The sequence below is a fragment of the Podarcis cretensis genome (assembly GCF_951804945.1).
Source record: "Podarcis cretensis genome assembly, chromosome: 2".
Classification (NCBI taxonomy): Eukaryota; Metazoa; Chordata; class Lepidosauria; order Squamata; family Lacertidae; genus Podarcis; species Podarcis cretensis.
The window spans coordinates 34,958,229-34,976,752 of NC_137171.1; the positions used below are offsets into that span (position 1 = coordinate 34,958,229).

General features: G+C 45.4%; 1 protein-coding gene and 1 long non-coding RNA gene across 9 annotated transcripts in view; one reads left to right on the forward strand and one right to left on the reverse strand.

Moving 5' to 3' along the window:
• Positions 1–2,044, reverse strand: part of CASKIN2 (CASK interacting protein 2) — a 102,364-nt gene extending 100,320 nt beyond the window's left edge. For all 4 annotated transcript variants that reach the window (XM_079965895.1, XM_079965894.1, XM_079965893.1 and 1 more), the window contains exon 1: positions 1,751–2,044. The gene's annotated coding sequence lies outside the window, so the exon portion shown is untranslated. The remainder of the gene's footprint in view (positions 1–1,750) is intronic.
• Positions 2,045–2,466: 422 nt separating this feature from the next.
• LOC307210442 lies at positions 2,467–17,905 on the forward strand. Of its 5 annotated transcripts, none has more exons than XR_013836005.1 (3): positions 2,467–2,597; positions 10,008–10,094; positions 16,913–17,905. It is a non-coding gene; the product is annotated as an uncharacterized lncRNA (long non-coding RNA). The 5 variants fall into 5 exon arrangements; XR_013836006.1 differs by lacking the exon at positions 16,913–17,905 and adding an exon at positions 11,114–11,958; XR_013836007.1 differs by having other exon boundaries at positions 2,565–3,546.
• The last annotated feature ends 619 nt before the right edge of the window (positions 17,906–18,524 follow it).

Below are 18,524 nucleotides of genomic sequence, written 5' to 3' on the forward strand. Positions count from 1 at the left end.
AAACACATGACATAATAGCAGAGTGCCCTGATGCATGCACAGAATGAATTTCCCCATCACTAAGTAATTACAGCCTGCCCCATACATCTGGGTTAAGGGTCAGATCTTCCATGTTAGAGGGTGCAACTGATAGGCAGGCTTGGCCTCTGGCACGTAGCCACCCAGCCATCAGGTGAGAGTTGCAAGTGTCCACCAAGAGGATTTTCCATCCAGCACATCCTGTCTTGCTTTTTCAAATGCAATGTTTTCCACGAAAGTTTAGGATCAGTAGCAAAACCGATTATCCTTCACCGTCCTGCAGACCTTTGGTGGCATTTCTGTCCAATCCTCCTGCTCTCTTTCCCTGTCCTATTATATATAATACAGGTGCAATAAAATAACACTGTCTCCTGTGTCTGTTGTATGTCCGAAAGATCCTACCTCGGCGCAGAGACTGAACTTGATGAGTTTTGGATCACATCCAAAAACACCACGGTCCCATGAACTCTGCAATACTAAGGTCAGCAGACAGCACAAGACACACACAATTTAGATTTCGATTGCTCCTATTGCATCTAGGCACCAGGAATGAACTCTAGGGGAGGGTTTAATCTGGCACACCTTCCCACCTTTATCTGAATCTGGACATGTACGGTGTTGCCCTGACACAGGATAGTGTCTCCACCCCATTGGAATGTGGTCTGGAGTACAAAGTAATGGTAAACATCCTTCCTAGCCGAGAAATCTAATCTTACAGTTCAGGACTCTACCTGCGGAGGAACTCTCAATATCTGAAAACATTCCTTCCTCAAACAACTGGGGAGGGGGCAGAATAGGGAAGAGGAGGGGGCAGAAGAGCGGGATCATTATGTAAGAGGGAGACTAAAGATGCTGAACAACAGTTATTAAAAATACCAGCCCTGTAGGGGGAAGGCAAGAGAAACACTCCCGCAGCAGGAAAGAAAAGCCAAGAGCAAAGGTTACTGAGGAGGTTGGAGGCAACCTTTGAATCGCAGCAGCAAACATTTCAGATGTATCATTTTTCATGCAATGAATGTACACACAGCAGAGAGAGAAGGAGAGACGTAATCTCCTAAAACCTGAAGACTGGCAACATTTCTCCCTCTCCAGTTAGAAACCGCGGGTAGATTTTTTAAAAAATAACTCATTAATTGTGCCCAATAGCTGCAAAGAGAGCGAGTTACAAGGAAATCAATTTGGGGAGAGGGGATGGAAGGAGAAGGGGGAATAGTAATCTAATCTTCAGGAGCGGAGCGGCTGGAATCTATATGAATGTATATGAATGTATATGAATGCATCTCAAACCTTGGAACAGTTTTAGAAAGGGGACTTTACAAACCAAGGGAAGCAACTCGTGTTTTATCAGCGCGTTTTGCCATACAATGCCCTGGCAATCGAGTATATATTTTTTTATAAGTTGTTTTAAAAAAACCCAGAACAATTAACAAGCCATTGATTTCTACAGATCTCAAGGCTGAGCGGGACGGAGCGGAGCTTTAGTTTTGGACACAGCCGAGTCGAGAGTTTGCAATCTACAACACAAGGCACCGAGGAGTTACCAAATAAGGAGAATAAAGGGGAGGCGTGGGGGGGGAGAGGAATAAACCTTTGTGTTGGCAGCAAAGCAAGAGTGCGATTCCTTTCCCCAGGTCCTGCCGCTCCCCTACTACTCCTATTCCGCCGCCGCCGCCACCTTGGTCCGCCCCCCCACAAAAAAACCCCAGCAAATTCTTTCTTTCGCCCAACTCACCTCATCGGCCGGAGAGATCCTCGCACTGCCCGGCGCACCAAGTTGCAAAGCCCAAAGCCGTGCACTCTCTCTCTCTGTGTGTCACACCGGCTGGCTGCTCTTCTGCAATCTCCTTCCACCGCCGAGCAAAAAGCTTGGCCAAAGCAAAAGCCAAGGGGCGGGCGGGCGGCCGGGCGAGCTGGCTGACCTCTCTCCGCTTCCGAAGCGCGCACTTGCGCGCAAAAAAAAAAATGCTTTTGATCTCCTCTCAGTTCCCGGGCTCGGAGGACTTTGTGGTGCCGGAGGGAGCGAGGGGTGTGTGTGTGAGCGCGCGCGCGCGTGTGCCTGGGAGCTCGCGCGCGCGCCTGTGTTTGTGTGTGTGTGCGCGCAAGCAAAAGTCTAGGGAACCCGAGAACTCAGGCTCGCCACCCCGTCGCCGTCCGTGCCCCCCTCTCCCGATCTCGCATTCTTCTGTTTCCCAGGGGCACCGTCGACCCCGGTTGAAATTGACTAGTCTAGTCAGTTTTCAGAGGGCGCCTGGGAACTCTTCTGTAAAGTCACCGCCGACGCCGCCTCCTTTTCTCTGCCCCCCACCCGCCTCCTCCTCCTGCCGCCCCGATCACTCTTTCTCTCCGCAGGAAATCCCTCCCAGGCTCCTGTTCTTCCCTCCTGATTGGGAAAAAAAAAGCGAGAAAAGGGGGGGTGGCGGACGGCTAGGCTTGCTGGGCAGGGCCAGAGAGTTGCCTGCTGCCACTCAAAGCAAGGAGAGGAGGGGTGGATTCAGGGGTTAACCCGATGGGAGGGGGGGCTGTGTGTTGTGAAGCGTGTTACCTGAGCCCTTGGCGCGGTTAGGAACATGTGCGCACAGGTAGGACGGGCTCCGTGTCTGGAGCGGAGGAGCTGCTGAGCGCCATCTCTTCCCCGCCTTTCGCTTTCTCCCCCCCCCTCTCCCCCCCGCCTCCTTTTTAAGTGAGAGCCTGCAGGGTTCATTGGAGTCTCAAGTGGATTTAATGAGAGTTACTTGGCAAGAGGAAGCGGCGCAACCCTTGCCAAACTATGTGGAAAAGGAAGGGCAGAGAGGTCTGACTTACAGGTATCCATTAAGGGCGCCTTATATTCCCACCCCCTCTCCCCCCACGCCCCGCTAGTCTATGTCTGAGTATTGGTCTGGTATTATTTAGTCTTGATTTGTATGCCAGGTTTAATCTGGATGTTCATTGATTTAGTGATATTGTTAAGCAGCGTGGCGTAATGGTTGGAGTGTTGGACTAGGACCTGGGAGAGCAGGGTTCGAATCCTCACTCAGCCAGCCATGAAGCTCACTTGGACCCGTCACCATCTCTGAGCCTAACCTACCTCACAGGGTTGTTGTGTGGATGAAATGGGGAGAAGAACCATGTACACACACCTCCTCAAGCTCCTTGCAAGGGAAACGTGGTATATAAGTGTAATAAATAAATCAAGCATTTGGTTGTTTTTATTAGGGCCTTGATGTTCTTAAGCACCTTGTGTGGGGAAGGTGGATTAGTTTATATATTTAATACATGCATCGTGTTTGAAAGTGCAAATTAGTCATTTCCATAGAATGTATCTTCAAACTGTGTAATGTGAAAATAAGTACAGAAAGGAAAATTCCTGGATGCCAAGTTTGGGACAAGTACTCTTTGGTGAAAGAACCCCAGCAAGGATTTAAAATCACAAAATACGCAGCAAAGGAAAGTGTGGAAATATAGGTTCTTAGACTTTTAGAATATGCCCTTCCAAGTTTCTTCGAAACTTTCCTTCTTTCTCTGGCATAGAAAAAGACCACATATCTGGTAAGTTAAAACATCCCTAAAGGTCAGATTCATGTGCATTTCCATACGGCATTCAGTTTCTCAGGTAGACTAGAGAAGAACAATAGTCTTGATTACCTTCTTCCCAAAGTGAGGGGAAGTGACCTAGGCTAAGCCTGGCAGGACAGCTTAAAGGTAAAAGTAAAGGGACCCCTGACCATTAAGTCCAGTCGCGGACGACAGGTTGCGATGCTCATCTCATTTTATTGGCCAAGGGAGCCGGCGTTTGCAGACAGCGTCCGGGTCATGTGGCCAGCATGACTAAGCTGCTTCTGGCAAAACCAGAGCTGCACATGGAAACGCTGTTTACCTTCCCACCGGAGCGGTACCTATTTATCTACTTGCACTTTGATGTGCTTTCGAACTGCTAGGTTGGCAGGAGCTGGGACCAAGCAACGGGCGCTCACCCTGTCGTGGGAATTCAAACCTAACCCTTTTGTGTCTTAATTAGACTTAAGCTTGTGGATTATATGAGGCTGGTTATTTCACAATTATCACCTGTGATAAGTAATTAGAGCACATTACGAGGGGGGGGGGTGTATTTGCATATACAAGTGAATAAGCAGGATTGTTATTTCGTATTTTGGATAGTTGCTTCCTTCTCCTTTAAAGGCATTTCAGATGCAGCATTAAAAGTAACCCTAATCCTAACCCTTGAAGACCCTGGTTGTCATGCTCGTGTGTAGACTATCAAAATTATATGTCTGTGCGGTAGTTTAAGTGCTGGGCTATGACTGGGAAGGAACAAGGTTGCTTAGTCATGAAGCTCACTAGGTACCTTTGAGCCTAACTTTCTTGTGTAAAAAACGGGTGGTGAAGACAAGACCCATCTTATGCTTCTCTTCCCTGTAGGCCACTCTGGGTTCTACAAAGGACAAGCTGAACATAGCTACAATAAATAAATAATTTTCGAACAATACGCTTTTATTTGCACATTGAGGAGGGTCAAGACCTCCTGGAGTTCTGGGGAAGGTGTTGTTGGAGGGAAGAGCTCAACCTATACTGTCAAACCTTGGTTCCTGAACACTTCCGTTATCATACGTTTCAGCTCCTGAACACTGAAAACCTGAAAGTAAATGCTCCAGTTTTCAAACGTTTTTCAGAACCCAATCGTCCGACGTGGCTTCCACTTGAGTGCAAGAAGCTCTTGCAACCAATCAGAAGCCATACCTCAGTTGTTGAATGTTTTGGAAGTCGAACGGTCTTCCGGAATGGATTATATTTGACAACCGGGGTTTGACGGTATACTAAGAATGAACTCATTATCCTAATGTGGATCCTTCTGTAGCCCTATCCACATACGAGGAAAAGGAATAAGCAGGTAGGCTTGCAGGGGGTGTAGAAATACAAATAAATATTTGGGAGTGTGTGGAAAAATTGGGATATCCCAAAACTGCCCAGTGAGGACTGGGCATGTTCAGCGTGCACAGAATGCTGAACGACCGGGAAATGTACAATCAAGGGAGGGGATAATGGAACAACGAAGTAACTTAGAAAAGGTCATAGCTGCCCGGGTGAAACCGTCAGTTTGGGGAAGGCTTCTCATAGTTCTCTGTGTTCACAATATGGCTCTTTGTCCCAGTATCTTTGACGTTACATTGCCCCCTTGATCAAAGATTTCAGCCCCTCAACCCTCTACAATAACAGGCTTATCTCCCTTTGGGCTTCTTGCGGGAATACGTTTTTCTTTGACATTTCAAACAGATTAAATGCTTTCATTAAAGGTAAATGTTCACTGCTTGCCTGATAGGGAAAGTGCAGCTATCACAATTTTTCCAAGTCGGAGTGTTTTTCTGCCTTTGAGGAATGCCTCTTCTGAGTGGCTTCTGGTTATCTGTAAAGGACTTACCTCATTCCAAGACCATGCAAGAGATTTGTTTGTTTGCTATGAGCAACAGCAATCATCTTAACCCCTAAGGAATTATTTGCACTGGAGGTGAGCAGGGTAGAGGTGGGTACTAGAGAGTACCTTGTTAATGACTTCTGCGACCACATCAAGTGCATTTCAAAGGCAGTGGTGGCACATGAAGATGAATTACTTTTTCATATATGGAAGGACTGTTGGTTTGGTCCACCTAATCACTGCCCTGAGATCCTGTCCTGTCATGTGGTGGCTGTGGAGGCAGAACTCCACATTGCGTGTGCAGAACCTCTGGCTGGCGATGATATGCTGGGACGCCGTGGGAGAGCGAATGCTTTGCATGCAAATTGTAGTTCCAGGTTGCAGTTCAGTCCCTGGCATCCCAGGTAGGGCTGGGTATGGCTCCTACCTTAAACCCTGCAGAGCTGCTGCCACTCAACGTAGGTAAGGGATGGGGATCCTCTGGAATATAAGAAGCTGTCTTATAGCAAGTCAGATCATTGGTTCATTTAGCTCAGTGCTGTATACATTGATTGGCAGTGGCTCTCCAGGATTATAGGCAAGGAATCTCTCTGGTACTGGTGGTGGTTGAACTTGCATGCAGATCAGATACTCTACCACTGAGCTACCTTCTCCAACTACAGTGGTACCTCGGGTTAAGTACTTAATTTGTTCTGGAGGTCCATTCTTAACCTGAAACTGTTCTTAACCTGAAGCACCACTTTAGCTAGTGGGCCTCCTGCTGCCACCGCGCCGCCAGAGCACAATTTCTGTTCTCATCCGGAAGCAAAGTTCTTAACCAGAGGTACTATTTCTGGGTTAGCAGAGTCTGTAACCTGAAGCGTATGTAACCCAAGATACCACTGTATGTCCTTTCTATCATCCCTGACCATTTACTATAGTAGTTGGGGCTAATGGGAGTTGGAGTCCAAGAACATCAGGAGGGCTATGGGTTCTGCATTCCTGGTGTAGACAGTATTGAATTAAACAGGCCAATGGTATGAGTCTGTACACAGCAGCTTCCCATGTCCATAATGCGCAGAGTGAAAACGTTTCTTGCACACAGGCCAAGTCAGTGGGCTACACAGATGCAGCCCAGTCCTAACCAAGTTTACCTGGAGCTGCCATAGCTCAGTGGCAGCACATCTGCTTTGCATGCAGAAGGTCCTGGTTGAATCCTCAACATCTCCAGGTAGAGTTGGGGGAGACCTCGGTCTGAAAGCTGGAGACCTCTTCCAGTTGGTGTGTAGACAGTGCTGAACTTGAAGGGTCAGTGGCCTGGCTGACTCCATAAAACGCAGCTCCCTATATTCCAATGGAAATAAACTACCCTAGTTTCTGTGTGGTTTGCTTCTGAATAGGCATTCTTCTGTATGCAAGCAAGGCACTCTAATAAATGTGTGGATTGCACCAATAGTTGCTAAAAGATGACTTTTAACAATAGTGTATTGATTGAAGGTGTGCCCATTATAAGGCTCTGCCATCTACAAAATACAGAAATGTGATCTATTTGGGTCAGTATTGTCAGCCCTGATTGGTTACATCTCTTCAGGGTCTCATGCAGAATTCTTCCCAGGCCATCTGGAAGGAGTAAGTGTTGAAAATGAGACTTCCATGTGTTCCCCATCCCTCAGTTATAGCTTCTTCCTTTAGGTGTCTCAGAAGGTGTTTTGTTTTGCAGATTATCAACATATAAATAAACGACACGTGGCTGGATTTTATTTCAGAAGGACCAGTCATGATAAATATCAACCCACCCCCTGCCACACTTTCTACTGGCTTCTATCCCGGTGGGGAGCAAATCAGTTCCTATGACAGTGTGTTGAGAAATGATGCTAAACTGGGGTTTATTGAGCAATCTGAAACATACGGGGGGGAGGGGGATGGCCGGGTGAGAGAGGAGTATAAACGCTGCTTCTAAGACACACCCTATATTTTCCAGTTCTTAATAAAGAGATTATTATGCGGATTTGATTATAAATGGCAGCATTTTATGGCTGCTATTTTGAAGAGCCTGTATCTATAAGTAGACACGCTTGGAAACATCACAAAGTTAAAGGTCTTGTTATTCATTATCTGACTTTGCCTGAGCTTGTGAAGTGCACTGACATTTATAACAATTCTTTGAATTTATGTGGCATCCTTTGTCCTTTTAAGGATCTTAATTAAGCTTCTCAACTCCCCGAGGAGCTGATAAGCCCAGTTCGAAGAGAGGTGCAGGAACTTAATACACCCAAAATCAAGGCCAGCCATATATTAAAATCAGGACATCTCAAATGGGACCTTGATAGCTGGCCTGGTTTGTAAAGGAACATGGCTTGCAACTTGCAGTTTTCCAATGTGAACTACGACTGTTGAAATCAGGCCCAGTGTCAGCACACAGTTCCCTTAGGTATCTGTCAGGGCCCACCTTGGAAGCTGCCATTTTAGTTTTCCACAATGCCCCACAACCCTAAGTTGAGGGCATTGTGAGAAATTAAACGGATGGTTCTCAAACCTGGTGCTGATCAGAGTGCCGTTGCTGCTGCTACCTATGCCTCAAAACCTGCTAGGGCCCGCCAGTGTCGGAAAGCCCCTTTAAACCTAGAGCTGGTCCTAGTCAAAATTATAATCCTGAAAGTAGTTGTATGCAGAATACTTCAATCATGAAGTATTCCAGGGCAGAATCTTTTAGCATCATTGGGCAGAGTGTGAGTCTGAAGACCATTTCTCACTGATGTTTACCCTCAAGCCAGACATTAGCCCAGCTGGGACAAAAACAAGAACAAATTGCGGGGCGGGGGGGGGGGGGAGGGGAGGCAGGGAGGGAGGGAAAGCTGCGAGGATGTTTAGTTAGCAATTCCCCATACTCCTGCATTATCATTATGTGTCATTGTCATTTGCTGTGCAATGTGAACTTCTGCCCTTAGCGCCTGATAATTAGGACATGTAGCACCAACAGATTTACCATCGGGAACAGCAAGAGATGTTGCCATACTCTTAGCTTGTATTCTTAGCATGTCTTGTTCGCTTTGGGATTGCTGGTGTAATTTTCCCCCACCCCTTTGTTTTAATTGTTACGGTTTTAACAATACGTGCAGAGGATGAAATCCTTTCCTGAAAGCGTTAGTCATGTTCCGTGGAGCAGCGTGATTCCTGAACAGTGGCTCCGGGCCCTCAAATGGATTCTGGGAAAGTCATGGGTGGATCAAGCAGTGAACAGCAGTGAAGAGCAGCAATTCAACACTGGTTAGAACAAAGGCAACAGTTCACCAGGTGATTCCCCTTAGTACAAAAGGGGGGGAGATACTAGTGAGAATTATTTTGTCACAAAACGTGAGTGGTTGGGTTTAATGTATTTACGTACATGTTTCTGTAGAAAGATTCTCAAAAGACGCAACATGCCCAACCCAGCTCCAACACAGAGGAGCTCCAGCATGCGCACACTGTGTGTATAAATAGAATGTATACATGCATGCAACATATTCTATAGGGACATGTGCCAGAAAGCCAGGACTGGCCTTGCCATTCTCTTGTTTGTCCAGCTCTGATGAAATGGTCTCTGAGTCCTTGCTCAGGTATGCTGTTCTGTATACTCCAACAGACACATGCAGTCACAGATATTTATGTGTAAATACCTCTGACTGCTCCTATGAACCTTCTCGATCGTGAACGCAGAAGAGCTCTGTTGGAAAAATTCTGGAGGAAGGCAGATTTGGATGCTAGAGGGACTTCTGGAAGCAGTGGCCTCACTTTGCCTAATGTTAGGGCCGGCTCCGAGTATGTAGAACATCATCTTGTATGTAGAACATCATCTTGGATTATGATCAAAGCTGTACAAATTATCTATAGGATTGCCAGGCCCTTGCCCAAAGGTGGCACCTGTCTCCTCACCCATCCTCTTTGAGTGGTCATTTCACTGGGTCGAATAGTGTGGCTGCCTCAGGTGGCAGAGAAAGGGGGAGATAATTCCATCTGGCAAGCTGAACTGCTTGCTCTCATGGAACGATCGCCATTGTGCAACATTGAATTCCACCCAAGAATTCCTATAAACTGGTATCCAGTAAACAATAATTAAAAGATCATAAAATACACAACAGATGACCAACAACAAATCAATTCAATTATCTAAAAACACTTGGCAGGACCAAAAACATTCTTAGCAAGCAGTGCCTTTCTGATTTCAATAAGAACCATGTTCTAAATAACTGATGCCACTAGGCTAAAAACCCCAGCTCTCTGAGAAACTAAAATATGAAAATATTAACCCATGTGGCACAGTTGATCATGCAGTCAGGGATCTTGTGAGAGAAAGGTGGTAATGTGAAAAAGTACAGGGTGAGATTACACCCACAGGCTCCACTCTTGCTTTTTTTGCAGGACTTCTTTTGCTGACAGATGGTCACCTGCAGCTCCTATTTACAGAGAAGCCTCAATCTCAAAGATGATTAATATCCACAAATCTAGCTAATCACCTTTGAAATCGAGGCTCCTTTGTAAATAGGATGTAATAGCTTAGCTCCTAGTTAAGGAACTGTACCCCCTCATGCAGTTTTTAGATATGACAACATAATGCTTCTGTCCTACCTTTATATTTCATTAGGAGAAAACAGTCTTGTGCAGAGTGGGCTCCCGTGAAGAAGCTATAAAGTGAGATGTTATCTCGATGAGCCACTTTTGCCATCTAGAGGTGAATATCAGCACTGCCATTTTGGGATGCTTTTTCAGTGTTTGTGTGTGAGAAGAGCTGGGAAAATGTGCTGGGAGGTGCATTGCTTTGATGCAACGCCGTCTAGCCTCCATGCAGACACAGCAGAATAAATGCTCAATAAATAGCCTACGTTGTCTAATCTCCATGCAGATAAATCAGGATGAATGACCAAGTGGGTGGCCTCTGCCTGTCTCTGAACTACCTTCCCTCGAAATATGCCCAACTGTAGTTTGGGCTACCTTAGTAACTACAGTTGTCCTCCATTGCCTTATCTGCGGTCATTTGGGGACCTGTGAGTCCCTTATTTTGCCCTGCAATCCCATTATTTTACTTGTTTAGATTTCTATCCCAATTGAAAATGATTTTTTTTAAAAAATAATCCCATCTGCCTAGGCACTCTCTGCTTTCCACTCTCTTGCATGGTATCTCTGATCTCTGTTTTATAGAGAACTGTGTGGCTCACTGTGTGCAGCTTGCCTGAGTTAACCTCCGTCTTCCCACCCAAGGATAGGGTTGCCAACTTTTCTCCTACTAGCTTTTCTCCATTGCCTTTCAGAGTGCTGCCTGGCACATGAAAACAAGAGTTTTCTTGCAATGTTATCTTCCATGCCAGGAAAAAGATGTATATTCTGTAAAAGGCAGTAGCAATAGTAGGATTTATTCTGTGACCAGTGGTGGTAACAACATTAATTTGAAGCCACTGCCTAAACCAAAATGACAGAACATATCAGACCTATCCTTAACTTGAACTTGAGTTTGCTAGTTTCCTCTCCCCTCCCAGTCCAGTTTTCTTTTCATGCTGTCATAGGCCTGAGTGCAGGGCCTTTTTTTGTGATTTGTAAGCCACTCTGGGAGGCTTTTGGGGCCGAAGAGCAGGATTTTAAAAATTGCTTCATTTACAAGAGCCAGTACAAAAGGAAGAAGGTAAGTTGGTAACCATACCCGTGATATGTTGCCAGAATCCTGACATGGTTCCTTCTCCTCTCCTGTCCCCTCAGCCCCTGTAATGAATGCTGCTGTGACTCAGGAACACATATCCTGCACCCTAGAGAAAGGGACAAGGAAGTATATTTCCACTGAAATAAAACACGCTTCCTTATGACTATAACCAGAAGCACCACTCAGCAAATTGACAGATTACGGAAGCTGGCTATAAACGCTGATCCTTTTCCCAGCCCTGCTCTGCAAACTTCTCGGTTTAAGATAACACAAGAGGACTGCTTATACCATGGAAATGAATGAAAGCAAGGAGCAAGGCTGCAGAGATAAGGGAGGGAGGGGATTCACCCAGAGAGTGATCTAGCTTCACTGACCTTAATGAAGAAACCAGAATTCATATGTGTGTTTGTGTGCACGTGTATAAATACAAACCAAAATTTTATACTACAAACCTCAGTGAGCAGATAGTATATGCAGAGAACCTTTATTTCTTGTGTTATTTCATTCATTCATACTGCCCTTCATCTGAAGATCAGGATGGTTTGCAATATTAAAAACACAAAGCACATACCATAATAACAAACCAAAACAATATTTCTCCACAGAAAACATTAAAATAAAATAATTTATGCTGACTCTAGGCATATAATTTTAGCAAGCAGATTTCTAAAATTGCCAAATTTCCACACTTATCCTATATTCTGTATGACAGGAACCCATTTAGGAAACTGGTTGTATCCATTTCAAAACACCCCTGTTTAAAATTTCTAGATGTAGCAAAACAAGCCGTCCCTCTAAAAGTCGTAAAATGGCATCTACGTAAAGTTTGGGAAAACTAAAAGCCACTGATCTTATTCAGAGGAGGAACGGAAGACAATCCTTAAACTTGAGTTTTCTATAGGTTTTCCAAATTGCTATGTCCCTAAACACCAGAATATGTCTGAGTAAAGAACTATGTATCATTGCATTGTCTGGAAACTTCAGCGAGGCTGGCTTCCAGCCAAACAAGGGGGCTCAATACCATATCAATATCATCCATACTGAATGAACTTGGAAAAGTTATCCCCAGTTTGTTGCCATCTTGCCCGCAGAGTAAAAACATTTCCCAAAAGTACTTTATTTTATGACAACACAATTGTACATTTGTAAAACCTCCCAAAACCCAAAGCAAACATGCTCATTTAGGGCAGGCAAAAAGAAAGCAGGGGCTCTTGCGGGCTTCAAAATTTCTCTAAAATTCAGTCTTCTATACTACTGTCCTCTTTTGCATCCAACCACCTTTCTCATCTGCCACATAGAAGGGGCTAATCCATATAAATCAGTGAAAAGGTAAAGGGACCCCTGACCATTAGGTCCAGTCATGACCGACTCTGGGGTTGTGGCGCTCATCTCGCTTTACTGGCCAAGGGAGCCGGTGTACAACTTCCAGGTCATGTGGCCAGTATGACTAAGACGCTTCTGGCGAACCAGAGCAGCGCACGGAAACGCTGTTTACCTTCCCACTGGAGCGGTACCTATTTATCTACTTGCACTTTAACGTGCTTTCGAACTGCTAGGTTGGCAGGAGCAGGGACCAAGCAATGGGAGCTCACTCCATCGGGGGGGGGGGATTCGAACCACCGACCTTCTGATCGGCAAGTCCTAGGCTCTGTGGTTTAACCCACAGTGCCACCCGTGTCCCAGTCAGTAGGTGGAACTTTAAATAGCGTTGAGTTAAATACGATCACCTGCTAATTGCTTCAGATCAAACTGCAGTTGCAGGGAAATGGGTGACTCAAAAGTTGGCAGCCCTACTACGGACTAGCAGCTGTTTGATGTTGCTGTATTGGAAAGTTGATTCCATTCCCACAGGAATGTCACAAGGGTTCACTTCCAAATAATGCTATTTAAAAAAATCTACCAGGTTTTAGCTCTGATTGTTGTGAACGTAAATGTAAAAAAGTGTAGGAAATGTCTGGGGAAAGCCAGATTGTTGTGAACGTAAATGTAAAAAAGTGTAGGAAATGTCTTGGGAAAGCCACTGGGGGTTTGTGTGTGTAAAGTTGACAGCTCCGCTTTGCAACAGGTCTGTTTATTTTTCTGTAACCAAAAAATATTATCTGAATATTACATCATAAGAAAGGTAATGCAGAACAGGAAGGCCTTAAACAAAAGCCAGGTTGGCAACTTTTGAAGCAGCCCCTTTTAACAGCCGTTCGTTGATCTGCATCAATTAGCAGCTGAAAATGTTTAGCTCCTTGTTATGAAAAGCTTCAGGTGCTGATTTCTAAATTTCAAAACTATGTTAATAGGAAAGACGTAGGTCAGTCCAGCTTTATTCCCCCTAAGCCTGTCAGCAAACCAAGGAAGAAAGTGGGAAGGGTTTCCACTTCCCTGTATATATCTTTGCTAGTAGCATATATATATGGTAAAGGATAGTTAAGTCCAGTCAAAGGCAACTATGGGGTGCAGCGCTCATCTCGCTTTCAGGCCAAGGGAGCCAGCGTTTGTCCACAGACAGCTTTCTGGGTCATGTGGCCAGCATGACTAAACCGCTTCTGGTGCAACGGAACAAAGTGAAGGAAGCGAGAGCGCACAGAAACGCCATTGACCTTCCTGCTGCAGTGGTACCTATTTATCTACTTGCACTGGCGTGCTATTAAACTACTAGGTTGGCAGAAACTGGGGCAGAGCAACAGGAGCTCACCCCATTGCAGGGATTCGAACCACCGACCTTCTGATTGGCAAGCCCAAGACGCTCAGTGGTTTAGACCACAGCACCACCCACATCTCTCGTAGCCTGCATAATACTTCTTAGAACACAGAACTTCACATAAATGACCTTGTAATCCTTACAACAGTCTTATATGGTAAGAGGAGATTGCCCCCCTACTGGAAACAGCAGAGGCTGAGAAACTGTTGGTGGCCTATAGCCAGCTAGTGAGCTCATGGTCGAGGTGCGATTCAAACTGGGGACTTTCCTGATTCATAGGTCAGTCTCTTTGCCATTATGCTACACCAGCACCCCATAGTCGCCTTGAGTGGACTTAACTCCAGGGGTCTCTTACCTTTTTCCTTTTTACACCAGCTCTGTATTGGATAGTATAAGACAAATATGTACTTCTGTTCAGCTTGCATAGCTTATACAGTTCCACAGATTTTAACACAGACTTTAGGTCCAGCAGGTTATATTTTATTCCGATGACTCAGAATAAACTAAAAGGCAATAAACAAAACAAAACCCACTTGCTGTGTAATTTTATGCATGTTTGCTTGGAAGGAAGTCTCACAGCACTGAGTGGGGCTTATACCCAGAGAATATTGACATTTGAACACTATAGGGCACAATCAAGCACAGCTAAACCCATAAAAATGATTGTGCCTTTGCACAGCTTCTGCTCGTTTCAACCAGGCTTTAGCAGGAGAATTTCCCCTTGGCTTGTGATCCATGCTTTTGCGAAAGTAGATAGAAATCTCATATGTCACGTTCAGAAATGGGTGAGCGTTACAGGGGACAAGAAGGAGCCAGGAAGCTGCCTTGTACTCAGTCCCACCAATGGTCCATCTGGTTCAATGTTGTCTACACTGACTGTCAGGATTTCAGACAGGGAGTCTCTCCCAGCCCTACTTGGTGACGCTGGGCATTGAACTCTGGACCTTCTACACACGAAGGAAATACTCTACCCACTGAGCCATGGCCCTTTCCAACAAGCCGTATATGCTTCCAAAGACAGTCATTCCACCCCTGCTTCTGCATGACATTTCCATGCATCTTCTAATGGGCGTGTGTAGCCACTTGTAAAGAGCCATAAGGAAAGCAAAATAGACAAAGTGATACCCTATGTCAGGTTAATTTTGGTAGCACAATTTAGAAAGATGAAAAACCTGATGACGAGGCAAGGATTCGAGCCACAGAGAACATTTCCTCTGGAATAACTGTGTTGCATATTCTCTTATTAATAATCATATAAAAGAAATCCCGCCCCACCCTGATTGTAATCTTTTGTGTGTGTTTTTTTAAAAAAAACAATTGCTCTGGAAGCTAAGAAGCGCTGTTCTAGATATGCTAAGGCTTTCTAATTTTAAAACCTCATGCTGTAATTTTTTATGTTTTAACTTTTATAGGTCATGTTGTGTGATTTCAGCCTTGTTCTTATCCCCTGCTGTAAATTGTAAAGGCCTTTAGCTATACACAATAAATTGATTGAGTGTGTGTGTGTGTGTGCATGTATATATCTATTTTAGCAGATCATAGGTAAAGGTAAAGGGACCCCTGACCATTAGGTCCAGTCGTGGCCGACTCTGGGGTTGTGGCGCTCATCTCGTTTTATTGGCTGAGGGAGCCAGCGTACAGCTTCCGGGTCATGTGCCCAGCATTACTAAGTCGCTTCTGTCGAACCAGAGCAGCGCACGTAAACGCTGTTTACCTTCCCGCCAGAGCGGTACCTATTTATCTACTTGAACTTTGACGTGCTTTCAGACTGCTAGGTTGGCAGGAGCAGGGACTGAGCAACGGGAGCTCACCCCGTCGTGGGGATTCGAACCACTGACCTTCTGATCGGCAAGTCCTAGGTTCTGTGGTTTAACCCACAGCACCACCCGCGTCCCTTAGCAGATCATACTTCTGCAAAATTTGCATGGGTAGCTTATCTGCTATCTAGATGCTGAGTGTTGAGATAGCTGATTCTATACACAAGAGACATCAGCTCAATTAGCCATCCCCAACTTGGCACCTTTCTGATGCTTTGGACTCTAGCTCCCATCAGCCCCTGTCAGGTTGTGGAAGGCTGAGCTAGATGCATAGAGAATGGACAGCAACTTCCCCCCTTGGGTTCTGGTGGCAACTTTGCTTGAATCCAGGTATGCAGATGTGCATGTCACAGCAGGCCTGTAGAAGGCAGGAAACAGCTGCTTCCTTTCACACTTACTTACTCAGATTAACCAAATGGAATGGTAGCAATAACTCCATGGAGCATGATGAAGCTACTCCTGGAAAAAAAAAATCAGCTTTATAAATTGCTTCCACTGACTTATCACATCACAAAAGAAGATTTCCACCCATCTTTGTGGGATTTGTCTCCTCTGGCTGTCCTGACACCTAGTAAAGAACAGACAACTTGCAGAAAGCATTGTCATAAATCTACCAATTTTTCTGTAATAATTTGGATTAAAAACAAAAAAACCCAGAGTTTAAATCGCTATTAGGGGTTGCAGGGACAAGACTGGTGGAGGGGGTAGAAAAATGAGAGCATTGTGGATCTACAGAGGGAGAAAAGAGCCTGGAGGTCTGAGGGAAAGATACAGACAGAGGTCTTCCCTCCGTTACTCAAAACCCTTCCAAACCAGTGGTCTAAACCACTGAGCCTCTTGGGCTTGCCAATCAGAAGGTTGGCGGTTCGAATCCGCGTAACAGAGGTGAACTCCCATTGTTCTGTCCTGGCTTCTGCCAACCTAGCAGTTCGAAAGCACACCAGTGCAAGTAGGTAAATAGGTACCGCTGCGGCAGGAAGGTAAAAGGCGTTTCCGTGTGCTCTGGCTTCCCTCACGGTGTTCTCTTGAGCCAGAAGTGGTTTAGTCTTGCTGGCCACATGACCCATTTGTCTGTGGACAAACACCAGCTCCCTTGGCCTGAAAGCGAGATGAGCGCCACAACTCCATAGTCACCTTTGACTGGACGTAACCATCCAGGTCCTTATTGCTTGCTAGTTCTTGCATCCACTAATGTTAGACACATGGTTGTGTTAAAAAAGAAAATAATTACTAGGATCATGCATATGTTGCCACCTCCTGTTACATAACCAGGTTCGGTGCTGTGCAATTTGATAGCATCTGTGCAGATTGCTGCACGCTGCATTCTAATATTTGTTTTTCTAATACAGATGTGGTGGCCAGCCAGGCAAAGAGGAATCCCGCTGAATGAGTGAAAAGCTATCCACTGCTGAAAGTACCCATGCTGGGAGCCAGATGTCTCTAATTCTCAGAGCATGCTGCATATTCCAGAACATCAGTGCTCCATAAAACATTATTAGATTCCATTTGTGTGTCTCGGAACTTCAAAGTTATTGCACTGAATAGAAGAGACTCTGTATGTCCCCAAAGGATTTGGTTTCTTAAGGATTTATCTAGCTACCTGAGGAGTGCCATTGTCTAGCTCATTTACTGTTTATCATCCTCACTGCTCAGCTATCACAGACTAAAGAAAACAGGCAGAAATTTGCAGGGGCCAAGGGGAAACTTGCTAAGAATTGCTAAGTTATTCAGGAATTCACGAAGCTGGTTGTTTCTTCAATTAGTTTCCCTTCCATAGTCGCCCACCAAAGGCTGTTTTAGCCTTACAACAACCCTGTGAGGTAGGTTGGACATGCTAAACATGCATCTGTTCTGTAAGCACTTGCACTTGCTGGGTGTTTTTAAAAAGTGTTTTAAAGCCATCAAACAATATGACGTTGGGCATCTGAGACATTTAAGCAGTAGAGGAACAGGCAGTGGCTGTGCTATGTTGCAGCCTCCGTTCCGGTTCTGCCATTAGACTGAGCTGTCCCACCTCAAGTAGTAGATCTGGGGTCACCATCAAGAGGAAGCAGCTCCCAATTAGTAGATAGTGCAGGACCCTTTAAGAAGGTGCAAGAAGAAGTGGATCCTACCCTAGTAGCCCCTTCACCCAACCTCCTCCTCTCTCTGCCTGCTGCAAGATGCTCTGGGAGTACAGTAAACTTGCTGCTGCAAGCAGGAACTGTGCAGAAAGGCTGAAGGACTGTGTGATCACTGAGCTGGTCAGCTCCAATGGCTACGCACACCCTGTGCTACTCTGCAATGCAATTCCAGCCTTTGATTTTCGACTGTTAATGAGAAAGCCTCACTGTTCAGCGCCCTGCTTCTTGGTGGTTGGTCAACTTAATTCTTGTCTCTGTGAGACAGGTGTGCAGAACCTTAGGCTCTCCAAATGTTGGCTGGGGTTGATGTAAGAGTCCAACCCCATTGGCTGGGGTTGATGTAAGAGTCAGCGGAGATCCCAAGCAACAGAAACTACAGTGGTACCTCGGGTTACGGACGCTTCAGGTTACAGACTCCACTAACCCAGAAATAGTACCTCGGATTAAGAACTTTGCTTCAGGATGAGAACAGAAATTGTGCTCCGGCGGTGCGGTGGCAGTGGGAGGCCCCATTAGCTAAAGTGGTACCTCGGGTTAAGAACAGACCTCCAGAACGAAATAAGTTCTTAACCCGAGGTACCACTGTACAGAGCAGTCATTCCCAAACTGTTCTAGGTCACCACCTCATAAATTCATCTCCAGTGCCCCTTACCCTATAAAAAGCATTGTTCAGAATTGCGGTTTGTGCAACCCACTAGGGAAGAGAACAGCACACAAGAAATTCAAAACAGTAACAGTTAATTGCATGCTTGTTCAAAATCCAATTAAACCCATTTAGTTTAATTATTCCAACAAAATTGATGAACCTGATCCAACTTTTCAAAGTCTGATAGCCATT